This window comes from Notolepis coatsorum (genome assembly GCF_963971535.1).
Source record: "Notolepis coatsorum genome assembly, chromosome: 4".
Lineage (NCBI taxonomy): Eukaryota > Metazoa > Chordata > Actinopteri > Aulopiformes > Paralepididae > Notolepis > Notolepis coatsorum.
The window spans coordinates 171,514,711-171,527,754 of NC_140168.1; positions in this window are offsets into that span (position 1 = coordinate 171,514,711).

Sequence of the window (13,044 nt, forward strand, 5' to 3'; positions counted from 1 at the left end):
AACGTACTTCTCGTTCCCAGGTTCCACCGAAGTGGGGTGCGTTCGGGGGATTAAACTGGAAGTCAATCTGGGCTGGAGCGAGGTGGGTCTTAAGTTCTGGGCCCATAGCTTGGAAGCTCTCTCTCAGCTCTCTTTCTCCGCCTTTGAAGTTGGTCCTGTGATCAGACAACAATGTAGACGGTTTTCCTTTCCGTGATGTGAATCTCCGGAAGGCCATAAGGAATGAGTCTGTGCTCATGGTTGGAAGGAGCTCGATATGTATCGCTCTGGTGGTCATGCATTTGAATACAATACCCCACCGCTTCTCGGTGCCTCTTCCTCTCTTTATATACAACGGGCCAAAGCAGTCCATGCCTGTGGAGTGGAATGGCTTGTCGCCGATTCGGAGGCGACAGGGGGGTAAGTCAGCCATCCGTGGTATGCTGGGCTGCGTGCGCCACTTACGGCAGTCTAGACAGGTTCGCTGGAAGCGCCGTACTGCTTCTCTCCCTTGCAATATCCAATAACGACGTCTGATCTCCGCGAAGACTCTCTCTGCTCCTGCGTGGTGTGCATCCTCGTCGTATTTCTTTATGATCAGCTCTGTGACCTTGTGTCGGCTGTTCAAGACGATCGGGTACTTAATGTCATCTGGTAGATCGGGGGCTCTCCGCAGGCGACCACCCACTCTGATGAGATTATGGGCGTCACTCTCTGGTGCCAGGTGAATCAGTCTGCTGTCTGATGGGACGGGGTTTCCTCCCTGTAGACAGTCTAGCTCATCGGGGAACGAGTCTCTCTGGGCTCGTTGTAGTAGAAGAAGTTCTGCTTCTTCGTAGTCAGCTGCTGACATGTCAGTGGTGGACTGAATCTCTGGGTGGTGCCGCAGGAATGTTCTTTGTTGCGCACTCTCTAGGGTAATGCAGTCATCTATGTTGGGGTCTGTGGAGGCGACAGTGCTCAGTCCACAGAACATAGGTTTCTTGTTCTCAGCCTCCTCGTTACTTGCTTCCCTCGGGGTGGGCGTAGGCCAATCTCCTTCCGGGAGCTTGAGGAATGCTGGTCCGTCACTGTAGATGTTGCGACGGGTTAGGTCATCCAGAGACATTCCCCGGGTGATGACGTCAGCTGGGTTGTGTTTGGTGTCCACATACCACCAGCTTGCTTCTTCTGTTAAATCTTGGATCTCTGTGACTCTGACTCCCACAAAGACTTTGTATCTGCATGAATCAGACTTGATCCATGTGAGTACTGTCGTGGAATCTGACCACAAGATTGTTCTATGCACCGGAATGGTTAGTTCACGTTGGATTAACGTGGCTAGATGCGCTCCTGCGAGGGCTGCGCAGAGCTCTAGACGTGGGATAGATTGTTGCTTACGTGGGGCTATTCTTGAGCGGGCCAGGATGAAAGCAGTGTGTATCTTTCCTCCCATCTCTTGGGCACGCAAATAGGCCACCGATCCGTAGGCTACTTCGGAGGCGTCGCTGAAGACGTGTAGCTCAATCTCGCATGTCTCTGGCCTCACTGTGGATGGGAAGTAGCTGCGGCGTATATTGACACCTGGGAGTGAGCGGAGTTCCGTCTCCCACTCTCTCCATGTTGAGGCAAGGTGTGCGGGTATTGGGTCGTCCCAGCCCTGGTCCTTGTCCCATAGTGCTCGTACAATCATCTTTGCCCTGGTGGTGTAAGGTAGAATACATCCCAACGGGTCATATTGTCTGGCGAGTGTTCTGTACACACTCCGTCTGGTGGTCGGTATCGCCGCCGACCTTCCTTGCTCTGGAGCCAAGGGTTTGTGTCTATAGTGGAGCGAGTCTGTTTTGAAGCGCCAGACTAGTCCTAGTGTCATTTCTTGGGCTTCTCCTGGGATTGTCGCCATCCAGGTCTCGCTGCTGGCAGCCTTGTCCGCGGAGGAGAGGCTGCGCAATACGTGCGGGTCGCTGCTGGCCCACTGCCTGAGATCAAAGCCGCCTTTGATTAGGGAGGCGCGTAACTTGATTAGGAGAGCCTCAGCTTCTTCTTGAGTCGAGACGCTTTGTAAACAGTTGTCCATGTAGAAACTGTTCTTCACACTGTGTTGGACCTCTTCATCTGCTGTTGGGTCCTCTGCGTCTCTGTGGGCTGGTACCGGCAGGGCACCATAGCCAGCTGGTCCAGGTGCTATTCCTCTGGGCTGGTCGTGCGTCGTGCTCACCCGTGAATAGAGTCGGGGGTCTGTAGCGCAGCGCCGCGGGGGTATAGCCTGGACTGTATGGGACCTCCTGGTCCGGTGGAGTACTGTGCTGTCGTCGGGCTTGGTTCTCCTCCTCTCCCTCTTCTTCCTCTATCAGGTCTTCCAGATCCTGTAGTCGTTTATCTTGCTTCTCCGCAGTGTATGCCGCTCCTTCCTTGTAGCTGGGTCTCGCTTGGACCGGTCTGGGAAGGGGGTCTGCGGGGGGTGTAGGCTTTGTCTGTTGGTCAAGTTCAGGGTCGCTTGCTCGTTTAGGAGGCGCTGCTCTTGACTGTTGTCTCGACGAGTTCCTTGAACCCCTGGTGGAGGGAGAGGGTGTTGCCCTGGGGATCATCAGCCGCTTCCTTAGCTGCGCCATTAACTTGTCGCGCTCGGCTTGTAGTGTGTCGCGCTCGGCTTGGCGCTGGATGAGATCGATGTTGCGCTCTGCTTCTCTTTGGCCATAGTCAGCGGCGCGCTGGGCTTCGGCGGCGGCGCGCTCTGCTGCGGCGGCGGCGCGGTCTGCTGCGGCCCGGTCTCTTACCATATTAATTTCCGTCTGAAGGCGTCTCATCTCCCGGCGTCTCATCTCCCGGCGTATGCGCTCTTCTTCGCTCCGTCGCTGCGCTTGGAGGCGTTCTCTTTCAATAGTAAAATGTTCGTGCTCGCTAAGCGCCTGTGCTTGGAGACGGTCGCGTTCACCCTGAAGTCGATCGCGTTCGGTAGAGGCTGTCAGGCGGACGAGGAACGCCTGTTGTAGCATCCTCGCCGCTTCTCTGGGGGAAGGCGGTTGTGGAGGTGAGCCGCTCCTGCGTGAGCCGCTCCTGGGGGTACTCGTTGGGGAGTCCTGGAGCTCTAGTTCCTCGGCGCTCTCCTCCTCTTCTTCCGTGCAGAGTTCTCTCTCTGTAGGGTTGTCTTCCTCCCGGGGCTGGTCGGGGACTACTTCTTGGGTAGTGGCGGGGGGTAAAGGCATGTCAATTCCCTCCTGGTCCCCACCGTGAGCTTGGTCAGTTACATTAAGACCTACTATGGCCTCTGTGGTCGGGGAAACCTGGTCGTTAAGGTCAGACATAATTTTACTTTCTACTTTTACCGCGTTTACCGTTTGTCGAAGGCTAGGTAGTTGACTGACAGTGTAAGCCTCTAAGTACTGAGGTGTCTGTCGTCTGCGCCGCGGGCGTTCTAGGTTAGGAGGATCGTTTCGTGGAGTGTTCATCATAGGCCATTTCGATATTAATAACACTATATTAATATTACACTAGTTACCCTCCGGCTCGAAGGACCAATTGTAACTGAGGGGTACAATTCCCTGACTGTATTGTTAGATATGATATTTAATACCACTACCTCATGTACTTTAACTTCTGGCCACCCAGTACAAGATATAAGTATGATGAACACTTTCCCACCTGATGAAACGAATCCACACAAATGTACCAAATCGAAGGTTTAATACAGCAAAGGGTGTATACAACGATCACTTAATTACATTTATGATTTGAAATATGAAATATGCACTTTTATGGCAAATGAGTATTCGTAGGTAAATCAACATTGAATGTCCAATCTCTGGTTGCGCAGGGAGTAAGTATACAACCTGGAATATTTAGGAAACGATAGCGATGGTACTTAAATGATTATAGCTGGATACACTAAAGGGGGGGGGGGGTCCCGCTGGTTGTAAGACAGTAGGAGGGGGGGGGTTAGAGAAGCCGCTGGCGGTATCCCATCTGGCCGACGGTGTCTTGGGAGAATCCAAAGTCTTGGACACGGTGCCCACAGAACCTCGGGCCGCAGACGAATACAGCTGGACCCTCTGTGGACGGTATCTGCCGGTCCACAACGGAGAGACGTGAGGCGACCTCACGTGTAGAGCGCCGTCTCACCTGGAGTCCTCTCCGGGGGGGTAATTCCAACACTCCGCAGTGTTGGCCTTTATCCATGGAATAATCAAAGCACACAAAGCATAATCCAAGCCGTGGAAGGCTCGCCGTCGTCCGGGTAGAGTAATCCAATATACAGGTCCAGTCGCTCTTGGCCCGGAGCTCCTCGGATGCAATCACCACTAGGGGTCTGACCAGCCTGGTTAAGCGTCCAGATAACGTCAGGAACGATGGGGGTACTGATAACTTTAGAACTCTAACCGAACGATGCACCATACATAAATAGACTATTATTAGCTTAATAGAATACGTCCAACTCGACGGTATAGTGCCAAACTATGACTATTCAACTATTAATCTACACGATATCTCAATGCCTATTCTGGGCCAAGTAGGCCTTACTACACCGCACGTGCGTCGTGGGGAGGCTTTGCGTCTGTCACTCTGTTGGAGGGTAAAGAACTGGACTAAAAGAAAGTTCTACTTTACTTGCGCCATATATATATGCGCTATGAACAAATAGTACCATTCGTATTTCGCCCGACATATTACTGCGCGGAACCGGGGGTTGCCACGACATGTTAGGCGGCACGATTGAACTTGGACCTAGGGGTATGGCAACCTGGCGCCAGGTTCTCGTCCAATGGTAGAATGAAACTATTATGGGCTGTTTAGTAGACTAAAGGGATATTCAATGCATATTGTACAAGGAATATACAGGGGATATCAAACGATATACAAATACAATTAAATATATATATATAAATAAATATACATATTCGGTTTAATCTGATCCTTCACAACAACCTCCATAACATCAACCCCTGCAACGCCCGGGCCAACCCGGCATTTCCCCCCCGAAAAAGCACAAGTCCTTCAGGGTACCAGAATAGCAGATCTGCGCCCCGGTGGACAACGGGTTAACTGACCTGGTCCGGCGCGACCAGAACCAGTCCCGTGTCCTAATCACGCCACCATCCCCAGTCCTAAGAGGGGGGTAGGTACGCGTGTCAATCTAGAACATCACAGAGGGCGCCACCAAGACAGTCAGAACATAAAAGCACCGCGCCCGGTGGCCCACCCCAAAAGCGTGAGACCCCTCCGCCAATGCTCTGATCTATCTATCTACAGAGATCACGTGACGCCGTCGTGTCACGTGAGGTAAAAAAATGGGACGACCAATCAGAGGCCACGCTTCAGGACGCACTAGACGCCGCCGACTGGGGAATGTTCAAGAGGAGTAACAGTGACGTCAGCGATTTCACAGACGCTGTGGTGTCATTCATAACAACACTGGCTGATAGTATCGTCCCCACAAAGAAGGCGAGGGTGTTCCCAAACCAGAAGTGGACAGTACTATCAGAGCAGCCCTGAACTCTCGCACCACTGCTTATAACCGGGGCAGAGAGTCAGGAAACATGGAAGAGTACAAGACAACAGTCTACACTCTGCGCAAGGCTGTCAAACTTGCTAAGAGGACGTATGCCGACAAGATGGAGGCACAAATGGCACAGAATGACACAAGAGGCTTATGGCAGGGACTGAGGGCTATAACTGACTACAAAGTCAGCGCCCCCTCAATGGGGAGCGACGACGCCTCCCTTGCGGACCAGCTCAATACCTTCTATGCGCGGTTTGGTGCAAACAGTGGCACTGCTAGCCCAATGGCTAGTGACGTCACTGGTGCGCCGGCTGTTGTGGAGGGGGGGGGGGCATCCGCGGGGGGGCGGGGACGCTCTCTCATTGACGGTACACAGTGTGAGAAGAGCATTTATGCAGGTGAACACCAGGAAGGCTGCTGGCCCAGATGGTATAACAGGACGCATACTTAAGTCCTGTGCCAACCAGCTTGCCCCGGTGTTCACAGCTATATTTAATCATATAAGGGCTGTTCTAAGCCCCCTGCTGTACTCACTCTACACACACGATTGTGTGGCCAAGTTCAGCTCCAACTCCATAGTGAAGTTCGCAGACGACACGGTGGTGGTGGGGCTGATCTCGGACAACGACGAGAAGGCCTACCGGGAGGAGGTTGAGGTACTGGAACGCTGGTGCCAGGACAACAGCCTGCTCCTGAACATTGGTAAAAACAAAGAAGCTGATCGTGGATTATAGGAGAGGACAGCTGGAGACACTAACACCACTGATGATTAACAGGGCTACCGTGGACAGGGTGAGCAGCTTTAAGTACCTGGGGGTCCACATCTCAGAGGATCTGACATGGTCAACACACATAGACACAGTAGTAAAGAAGGCGAAACAGCGCCTCTACCACCTGAGACAGTTAAGGAAGTTCAGAGTATCGGGGAAGATACTCCAGTCCTTCTACTCAGGAGCTGTAGAGAGCATCTTGACCGGAAACATCACTGCCTGGTATGGAAACAGCACGGCACAGGACAAGAAGGCCCTACAGAGAGTGGTGCGCTCAGCCGAGCGTACCACGGGTATTGCACTACCTCCCCTGCAGGTTCTATACAACAAGAGGTGCAAATCCAGAGCCTGCAGGATAATGAAAGACCCTCACCACCCCAATAACAGCCTGTTCCAGCTGCTGAGGTCAGGCAGACGCCTGCGAACCCCAGCTACTAGGACAGAGCGGCTTAGGCTCAGCTTCTTCCCCCAGGCCATCAGAGCCCTGAACAATGAACATTGAGTGCCACAGAACACTGAACTATCCACACACAAGCCCACATGAACACACACACGACACGCACGCTGTACACGCTCACACACTAGCAGCCACTTAACACTTTAACATGAGCGGGCACACACTCATGCCGCACACACGCACACTTATGGCCAAAAGGAAAGGCCACTTTAAATTAGAATAACAGGAACAGTGTATTGCACTACCAAAGCTACCTAGCATGTCCTATATGCTCTGTAAATAACTATGTACAGATACCGAGATGTCACACCATGTTACCTGTTACCTGTTTATTGCACAATGTTGTTTTTTATTGGATTCTATTATATGTTGTACCACTGTATTGCACATCGTTGCGGGCAAGACCACCCGCATTTCATTGTATACTTGTATGCCGTGACAATTAAAACTCTTGACTTGACTTGACTTGACTATTCCGTTATCTCCCCCCAGAGATGAAAGAGAATTCATCGAGACTAACCCAGTACACAGGCGCTCGGAAGAGACAAACTCCATCCCAGTTGCCCCATGAAAACAATGTTACAATGAAATGAGCAACCAAGGCACGCAAGCCCACACGTGATTCCACACAGAAGCACCCAGCGCCAGCACTATGTCCATGTCGAGACCAAAACATATCAATGGTAATTCTAACAAGAGCCCAGATAACGTTCCCTCCAAGACGCCTGGGAGAGCGGCAGGAAGCCGGCCAAGAGACACAGATATGGGTCCCATATGACGCGTGTTACATTCAAGCCTAAAATATGGCTTGTGTAGGCCTTGAATGCAAAGTGGTGGACACAGGACACTGGACAAGAATTATCAAAAATAACTATTTATTTGCACAGCAACTAATTTAGAGAACAAAAGGATGGGGAGCTGGGTGCTCCAGACTCCCTAGTTCAGGATATAATTATAAAACAGGGGAGAGTCACTAGCGGCGCCTGGTCACGTCGATCCCTACCGTCACCTCCGGGCGTGGGGCGGCTGGCTGCGGCGGACGAGGCACTCCCTCCACTCCTGGCATTCTTGGGCGAAGGCCCAGCAGCAGCGGCGGTGGTGGCGGTGGCAACGGTCGCGGGCCTCTGCCGGCGTTGTTTCCGTCGGCCATCACCGGTGGCATCGGGTCGGGGGAAATGGGGTTGGAGCACAGCGCGCTCCTCCTCCATCTCTCTGCAGGCAGCCGTCATCTGCTGCATGGCCAACCCGAAGAGCCCAGCATCGTAGAGGGGGGCCGTGAGCAGGGGAATCCTCTTCTGTTCCGGCACCCGCGCCTGCTCCAGCCAAAGGTGGCGCTGGGACAGAGTGGCCAGGGCGCGCCCCTTCCCGGCGGCTATCGCCTGCAGCTGGGTAAGGTGCAGGATGGCTCCAGCCGCCTGGGCGTGAAGATACTGTTGATGGTCGTCCAATACCGACCCGCCCGCCATCATCCCCGACATGTAGCGCACTAGCTGCGCGATGTTGGACGTCGCAGCTAGGCTCTGAGTTGCGGCGATGTACGCCTGGTCACTCCAGTTAGCCATCTGCCTAGCCGATTTCCCTTGGGGAACCGGCTTCCGCTACGGCTCCCACACCACTTCGGGACAAAGAATGGATGTCATCGGGCTATCAAGCCGAGGCACCCCGTCCTTTAGTCCCTGGACCAAACCCTCCACCCGCGTGACTGGCACGTAGGCCTCCATTGACGGGAAGAATGGGCAGAAAACGCCTGTCTCTCTCACAGGACGACGTTGCCAGAGATGACCTATCATGTCATCAGGAACAGGTGCAGGCAGAGGCTGCGGCAACGCCACGCCATTAGCGGCTGGGCGGCCGCCATGACCTCGGGGAACAAGGCACGTAACTCCCCTTGCGCACCTCCCTCCACGTCGCCCGCGTCCCTCACGTCCTTCTTTCTCTCTCTCTCTCTCTCTCTCTCTCTCTCTCTCTCTCTCTCTCTCTCTCTCTCTCTCTCTCTCTCTCCCTGCTTTCTCTCTCTCCCCGCTTTCTCTCCACTTTCTCTCTCCGCTTTCTCTCTTTCTCTCTCCACTCGTTCTCTCCGCTTTTGTTCTCTCTTTCTCTCTCATCTCTCTCTCTCCGCTTTATTTATTTCTCTCTCTCCACTCGTTCTCTCCGCTTTCTCTCTCTCTCTCTCCCTCTTTCTCTCCCTCTCTCCTCTTTCTCTCTCTCTCCCTTTCTCTCTGCTTTCTTTCTCTCTGCTTTCTTTCTCTCTCTCCACTCATTCTCTGCTTTCTTTCTCTCTCTCTCTCTCTCTCTCTCTCTCTCTCTCTCTCTCTCTCTCTCTCTCTCTCTCTCTCTCTCTCTCTCTCTCTCTCTCTCTCTCTCTCTCTCTCTCTCTCTCTCTCTCTCTCTCTCTCTCTCTCTATCTATCTATCTATCTATCTATCTATCTATCTATCTATCTATCTATCTATCTATCTATCTATCTATCTATCTATCTATCTATCTATCTATCTCTCTCTCTCTCTCTCTCTCTCCCTTTCTCTCTCTGCTATAGATAAAGTGGTCTGGAGGTTCTCTGTAGATAAAGTGGTCTGGAGGTTCTCTGTAGATAAAGTGGTCTGGAGGTTCTCTGTAGATAAAGTGGTCTGGAGGTTCTCTGTAGATAAAGTGGTCTGGAGTTTCTCTGTAGATAAAGTGGTCTGGAGGTTCTCTGTAGATAAAGTGGTCTGGAGGTTCTCTGTAGATAAAGTGGTCTGGAGGTTCTCTGTAGATAAAGTGGTCTGGAGTTTCTCTGTAGATAAAGTGGTCTGGAGGTTCTCTGTAGATAAAGTGGTCTGGAGGTTCTCTGTAGATAAAGTGGTCTGGAGGTTCTCTGTAGATAAAGTGGTCTGGAGGTTCTCTGTAACCAAACCTGACAACTCCGAGAACACGCCTCACCACCACCGTGTCCCCGGCAGTAGATTAATGCCAACAAAGAGATTATAAAACAAAACGGGTCCCGCAGAAGGCTTCCCAGACACCTCACACCCAGGCTGCGCACGGTGAAGGGCCACCCGGAGTGACCCAGATGCTGGAGGGGATTTTAGGAAAAGAGAAATATAGTGTTATACATTTTTCAAGAACAGTGTCACACAAGCTAAGCTGTGTATTTATGCGCTGTCACTCTGATAAGCCTTGAGAAACACCGGTGCTAACAGTGTAAACACCGTTCCTAGTGTTTATATCAAAAATAATGGTATCCTAGGGCGGTTAGGTGGCCGAGCGGAGATTGCGTTCGTCACCAGCCCCGGAGCTGAGCTGGATTTGCCTGTTCGAATCCAGCTCACAGCTCCGGGGTTGTCACCAGCTTGGCTGGCCGTCTGCACTGATACAATTGGCTGTATCAGAGGGTGGGAGAAGCTGGCGGGGTGGGTCCGGGTCGTTGTAAACAGCGACTCCTACAGTTCGGTCGGGGCGCCTGCTAAGCGCGGATTGGACGTGAGGGGGATAGTGTGGTCCTCCCACACGCTACGCCCTCTCAATGAGAATCCGCGCTGCCAGGTGAAAAGAAGCGGTGATTGGCTGGACGTGTGTCGGAGGAAGCACGTGGTAGCCTCCACTCTCCCAGATGATCTGACTGTGGGGGGTAAGTGCGCAGCGATCAGGAAGGGACTGGGAATTGGCATACGACTAACATTGGGATGGGAGAAAATCGGAGGAAAATGGAGGGGGAAAAAGACCAATAAAAAAAAATAAAATAATGGTATCCTCTTTTTTATTTTTTTGACTATTATTCTTTTCATTATGCAGCTGGTTCGTGCGTGTGTTTGTTTATCGCCTGGGGAGTGCGCGGGGGGCGGGTGGATACACCAAATGAGTGGGGAGATAGCATCGGCACAGATTAGGCTGATGAAATAAAGACTGGCCTCAAAGTGGAGATTAGCAATTAGGCTATTCGGCACAGTCATTTATGCTCAGTCGTGTCTGGTGTTTTAATACGGTGCAGTAATGAACACTCTATGAGTGTTTGTGTGTGTGTGTGTGTGGTGTGTGTATATTCATGGTGTGTGTGTGTGTGTGTGTGTGTGTGTGTGTGTGTGTTTGTGTGTGTGTGTCTACAGTATATGTGGAGTGTGTGTGTGGTGTGTGTGTCTATTCATGGAGTGTGTGTGTGTGTGGTGTGTGTGTCTATTCATGGAGTGTGTGTGTGTCTGTGTGGTGTGTGTCTACACTCAGTATGTGGAGTGTGTGTGTGTGGTGTGTGTGTCTATTCATGGAGTGTGTGTGTGTGGTGTGTGTGTCTATTCATGGAGTGTGTGTGTGTGATCACCTCAAGGTTATCTCCTTCTCAACAGATACAATCTTGACACGCTGTGTTTACACACTGCACAGGAAGGAGAATATGTTGTATTTAGATGAGATGGGGATGAGTGTTATGGATGAGGTTTATTGTCTCTAAATGGTCTGCTATATGGCTCTGCACTTACAGTACATACTGTACGTTACAGTACACTTGTATAATGATATGGACAGCAAGACCTGTTTACTTCACTTTACTCATAGTATATATTCACATTATAATTCTTTATTGCCCATATTTATTGTAACATATGGTATTACTGATAGGGCATACAGACCCTCATCTGCACCTTTGATTACACTGTTTACTTTCTCATATTCAGAGTAAATTATATTGTTTACACTGTTTATTTTTATTATAATCCCCCCCCCTCATATTTTCTTTATATTCAGATATAATTGTATTGCCCATATTTATGTATTTCTACTATTACCCTGCCCATACCTGTACCTCCCCTTCCCGATGCTGCTATGACACCTGAATTCCCCCAAGGAGGTCAATAAAGGAATATTTTTTATATATTACTAACAGTACATATGTTACAGTACACTCCTATATAATGTCACTAACAGTACATATGTTACAGTACACTCCTATATAATGTCACTTACAGTACATATTGTGACGAACCTGGTAGTGTTCAGGCTCGCCACCAGTGGTGCCTTGGCAAATTGACAGTAGGTCAAACGCTCCACGCGCGTGCGCGCGCGCGTGCGCATGCACAGTTTTTTTTTGGCACAGATTTTATTTTTTTTGCATTGAAATAGAGAAGCTGAAAAAGGTAGCAGCGTATGAAACTTTTGTATCACAAACAGTACTGTATTTGCAAATCTGGTATATGTCATAAATGTATAGATGTAGCAGTACTGTCTATCTGTATGTCGTGTATGTCATATATGTTATGATGAATTGAAAATGGGGGACCCTGATGTAAACAAGACGAAAGTCTTTCTCTGGTCTGCATCCCCTTAACAATTGTATGTATTTAGCTGTACTGTACCCATTCTGCAATCTGTTAATAAAGTTTTCAATCAATCAATCAATCAATCAATCAATCAATCAATCAATCAATCAATCAATCAATCAATCAATCAATCCCGCAGTGCAATACTCCAATTCAGCCATTGGGTGGGACGGTCATGTGACCCAAATCAGCCAATGGAAGCGAGGGTCCTTAAAGTGTGGGTCCTTAAAGTGTTGCGGTCCTGAGAGTGTTGGTGCTCTCGTCCTGCAGCTGGATACTATTGCCTCACAGCGCGGCCGTCAGCGCGCGGCCCAGAGAGCGCCGCTGGCTCTGCGGCTCTGCAGCTGCATGCTTCTCCGGGAGTCCGGTTGGATAATGCCATGTAAAAGGGTCGCATGCCTGACATATCGGCATGTAACTCGAGAACCGAGGCACGGATTTTGCCGATCCAGATGGCATTCGAACGGCAACGAATAGCGCTTTATTCTGTCATTTATATGTTCGGCGAAAAATGCAGCCCCGAGCCTTCAGATGCTCGCAAAGGGCCGTAAAAACGGTGGCCGCGGCCGAGCCGGTACTTAGTTACAACTAATGGGAACAGCGGATTTTTGTGTGCGTGACTGCGCGTACACACGGGAACATATCCGTGCGCGATTGCGCGTACTTCAGCCTCAGTGACCGAGGTAAAACGCCCTTATACCTCGTTATACCAGCACTGCAACACTGCTCGCCACGGTTCAAATACAAACAAATTTGAATGTCCACACAAGAGCAATATCAATCAATACAAGTATTTATTGAATTCAGGGCAGAATCTAGAGGGGAAAAGCAAAAGAATGGTCGTTATTCAGTCTGAGGGTCAAAAACACAAAACAGGCTTGCCGACAGAAAAAGGGATTGTTCACAATTCGGGGTAATCGTCCAGTCCAGGGTCAGTACACAAGGGGGTATCTCAGCCAGTCCAGGGTCCAGTACACAAAGAACACCTACTCGCCTTTACCTCTCCTAATACTTCCTCTCACCGTCACAACCCTGAATATACAATCTCTCTCTCTCAATAAAACAACTCCAAGTCCA